The sequence below is a fragment of the Alexandromys fortis genome, unplaced genomic scaffold, assembly GCF_014885135.2.
Source record: "Alexandromys fortis isolate MF-2015 unplaced genomic scaffold, M_Fortis_MF-2015_v1.1 scaffold_57, whole genome shotgun sequence".
In the NCBI taxonomy this organism is placed as follows: domain Eukaryota; kingdom Metazoa; phylum Chordata; class Mammalia; order Rodentia; family Cricetidae; genus Alexandromys; species Alexandromys fortis.
In genome coordinates this window covers 7,887,413-7,891,994 of record NW_026067941.1, presented here as the reverse complement: position 1 = coordinate 7,891,994, position 4,582 = coordinate 7,887,413, and the positions used below count along the sequence as shown (strand labels likewise).

At 46.5% G+C, this 4,582-nt stretch overlaps 1 pseudogene; it reads right to left on the bottom strand.

The window, feature by feature from the left end:
• Nucleotides 1-3,692: 3,692 nt before the first annotated feature.
• Nucleotides 3,693-4,220, bottom strand: LOC126505299 (rRNA N6-adenosine-methyltransferase METTL5-like; annotated as a pseudogene).
• Nucleotides 4,221-4,582: the final 362 nt, after the last annotated feature.

Below are 4,582 nucleotides of genomic sequence, written 5' to 3'. Positions count from 1 at the left end.
GTATTTCCAAAGGAAAAGAAGAAGCAGGTGTTAGTTGAGATAGAGGGAGGGAGGGATAAAGGAAGGGAGAGAGAGAAAGATTGAATTGAGTTACCAACCCCCTCACACTCTCTTCTTACACAACCCACTGTGGCCAGAGGGAACCAATTTTCCAGTCTCCCCCAGCCCAGGTTACCTGGCTGCCGGCCTGGTCCTCCAGTAAACGGACTCACATTTCCCAGCTTCTCTTGTGACCGGCTCCTTTTGTTCAGTACCATGTTTTCAGAGTCTGTGTCCCTCACCAAGAACCTAAGCGTTTTCGCTGAGACAAGGGTTCACGCTAGTCTCCGTCTCAAAGCAATCCTCCTGCCTCAACCTCATGAGTGATAGTCGTGAGCCACCACACCTGGATAATATTTAGACTTTCTTAGCCAAACGTTGTGAATCTCTCAGAAATTCCTCATTCCTTGTTCTTCTCGAGACTCCCAGAATTCCCGTGGATGCTGGAGAATTGTCTTCTCCAGTCAGTTCATGGCCAGCAATGCTGCAAGGCCAAGGGTCAGTTCCTTCCTTTCCCCTTCTCTTTCCCCCTTCCTTCCCCTCTTCCCTTTCTTCTCCCTTTCCTCTCATTTTATCCACGGATCCACTAGGAGCTCTATATAGTATATGGAATATTATAGATGCATGTTTTAGAGGGAGAGAGCTTCAAGTACAATGATCCCTCAGATTAAATAACTGTGTTTATTGATCCCAAGAACCAGTTGGCTGGCATTAATATTCTGCACTGAGTGGAACTGGAGTCCTTGGTCTTAGAAAGCAAAGATAGTAACAGAAGCTGCCGTGCCCCAGAACCATTTCTGCGTCTGGTCTCCGCAGGTGAGATCACATCAAGAGCCATTAAAAGCATGGCCTGCATAGAGTCCGGTTTCAGTATAACCTCAGTCTGGATCCCATTGTGTTTAGCTGGCTTGCTTTCTAAATGCTGTAGCTAAAAATGTACAAAAGGAAAAAGAAATGGAAACCTAAGAGCGGCGGCTGTTGTGACCCAGCTCGCGGGCCTGGTTTTCATAATCCGGTAGACGAAAACATGGCCATGCGCCTGGCTGTTCAGAGGGCCAAGTGGCTCTGCTGAGTGACCCGGGTCCACCCAGATGGCACCTGAGAAAGGAGGGAGGCCGAGTCTTTCTACCGTCCTAGGCCTGAGCCATTCACTCACACACAATAATATTAGGTTACACATTCCCTCAATGCCCTGGCGACAACTGAGGCCAAAGGCTTTCATTACAGACTGGCTGGTGGTGACGGAGGAGCCGGTTTTCATTCCTGATGAACAGCAGATCTTGCTAGGTTTGCCTTTTGTTTTACTTCAGTACCGGGGAGCTCAGGGGCCTGCATAGGCTAAGCAAGTGCTTCCAACCCCTTTTATTCATTTATTCATTCATTCATTTATTTATTGCCTTTTTTTTTTTTGAGACAGGATTTCTCTTTGTAGCCTTCCGTGGCTTTCCTAGAGTTTGCTCTGTAGACCAGGCTGGCCCCAAACTCAGAGATCTGCCTGCCTCTACTTCCCAAGTGCTGGGATCAAAGCTACCACTGCCTGATTTATTTCTGTTTTTTAATTAAATATTATTTTATTTATGTGTCATTTCTTACCGATGGGTGAAAGCACTTGCTGCGTAGCCTATGTAAAGGTGGGACCCCCACAAAGTTGTCCTTTGACCTCCATATGCAGTCTGTGCCACATTTACCCACCCCACAATAATAAATAAAAATCAATACATTTATTATTATTATTTTGTATGGTGGGGACAAGGCCTCACTATGCAGCTCTGGCTGACCTGGTCCTCACTATGGACTACACTCTTAATCCCAACACTTTGAATGCAGATGCAGGCAGATCTCTTTTGACTTTGAAGCTGGCCAAGTCATGCTGAGTTCTAGGCCCTGGGCAAATTACTACTGTGTGATGTGACCATGCACTTGCCATGTGGAGGTCAGAGGGCATCATCTGTCAGAAGTCTGTTGTCTCCTTCCATTGTGGGTTCCGGGGATCAGACTCAGGTTTTCCTGGGCTTGTACAAGAAGCACTGAGCTATCTGTTAGCTTAATTCTTCTTTTTCTTTTTTGAGACAGGGTCTCATTAGGTAGCTCTGGCTGCTGTAGAATTCACTATGTAGACCAGGCTGATCTGGAACTCATAGAGATCCACCTGCCTCTGTCTCCTAAATGGGATTAAGATGTGTGTTCACTGGGCAGTGGTGGCACACGCCTTTAATCCCAGCACTTGGGAGGCAGAGACAGGTGGATCTGTGAGTTCAAGGCCAACCTGGTCTACAAAGTGTGTACCAGGACTGTTACACAAAGAAACTGTGTCTCAAAAAAACAAAAACAAAATAAACAACAACAAAAAAGGCTGTCCATGCGGCACCATGACTGTGTGAAGATCACAAATGTGCATCTCCAGGCCGACTGTAGTTATTTTTATTCTTTTATGTGTATGAATGTTTTTCCTGCCTGTTTGTGAACACCATGTGTGTGCCTGGTGCCCTTGGAGAGCAGAAGAGAGTGTCTGATCCCCTGGAACTCGAGTTACAGACAGTTGTGAGCTGCCATATGGGAGGTGGGAATAGAACCTGGGTCTTTTGCAAGAACAGCCAGTGCTCTTGACTGCTGAGCCAATTCTTCAGTGTTTGTTTGTTTTAATGAACCAGAGGTAGAGATTTTATTTAAAGCTTTTTTAGTATATGTTTAAACACGAGGGTTCAGAGAAAAACAGGTGCTTGGCAGAAAAGTGGGCACAACTGAGCATAGAATGGGCTTCTAAGGACAAGTGGCTTGTTTTTATTTTGAGCTATAGTCCCACTAAGTTGCCAAGACTGGTCTTGTACTCACATTTTTCCTGACTCTCCCTGAATGCCTGGGTTTTAAAAATTGTGTGTGTGTGTGTATTACTGTGTGTATGTGTGTGTGTATTACTGTGTGTATGTGTGTGTGTGTGTATTACTGTGTGTATGTGTGTGTGTGTGTATTACTGTGTGTATGCATCATGTTCATACCTAGGGAGGCCAGAAGAGGACATCAGATCCCCTGGACATGAAGTTACAGAGTTGACGATGTGCGTGGGGAACTGAACCTAGGTCCACCCCTCTCTTGAGACAAGGTTTCTTTGTGTAGCCCTGACTGCTCCAGAACTTGCTCTATAACCAGGCCAGCCTTGAACCCGGAGAGCTGTCAGCCCCTGTCTCACGAGAATGCATACACAGCCATGCGTGGCCTGAAGCAGTGCTCTAAAGCATGAACCCCCGTCCTTAAGTACAGTGACGTAGAGTTCCGTGCCCAGCTGACTTTGCCTGCAGCAGCAGCAGCAGCAGCAGCAGCAGCAGCAGCAGCAGCAGCAGCAGCAGCAGCAGCAGCAGCAGCTCTGGGAGCTTGTTAGAAATGCAGAGCCCCCAGACTGTGGCAGCCTAGAACCCCAGTACTTGGGAGATGGAAGCAGGAAGACCAGGAATTCAAGGCCTGCCTGTGCTACATGGAGAGCTCAGACCAGCCTGGGCTACCTGAGACTCTGTCTCAGATGAAAAAGAAAGAAGAAATCTCAGCACTAGGTCAGCTGGACCACAAGCTGCGTTTGTGGTTTTTGTTTGTTTGTTCTGTTTTTTGTTTTTTAGTAAGCATTGTTTTTATTCATCTTAGTTAGATTTTAAGCTGCTTTTTGTCTTCAGAAGCTTTTAAAAAGAAAAGCGAATTAGGCCCACTTTGTTGTCCACTGATTTCTTTTTATGAGAGTTGGATAATGCTGGCAGGTCATATCGACGCTCTGCAGTAATGTCTATCTTGACTTTCCATTCTGCAGCTTTCTTTTGAACGTGTTCTCTAGTTGAGGATTTGTGTAAAGAATTTACTGCTGCTCTTGCCATTCCCAAAGCAGTCTTCAGAAAAGCCATATCTGTAGCTTTATTATTTTTGGTTCCAAAGGGAGGATTCATAATTACGGTATCAAATAATTTGGACATTCTGTTAGATAACGAGCACACATCACACTGAATCAAACCCACGTCTGTTAACTCAAACTCTTCCTCATTACGAGTAAATATTTCCAGTGTGTCTTCGTCTATGTCAAATCCAACACATCCCTGCGCCTAACATCGCAGCCCCGATGCTAAGTACTCCAGAACCACATCCTAGATCTGCAACCACTTCATTTTCATTGTCATCATATTATTATGGATTGTATACAGCATGCATGCTCACGGAGATCGCCGCTCCGGGCAGTGGGGAGATGCAGGATTACATGACGAAGTAACCTGACGGTCCTCGCAGGCCCTCCCCACAGCGCTGGAAGCACCAACGCACACCCACAATCAGCGTTTTAATAGCCAAAAATCTCCAGGGGATCCCCAGTTGGTGGCACCTTGACATTTGAGATGTGACCTTAGAGCGTCACCTACAACCTTTCTCTAGCTGTGCCTACATCTGTGCTGTGACCCCTCTTAAAACCCAGGGACCACCAGAGAAACCCCCTCATCCTAGAGAGGGGGAACAAGCTCAGAAGAGTGAGTGGGGGGGGGAGGGGGAGACTCAGCACATGGTTCTAGAAGAAGAC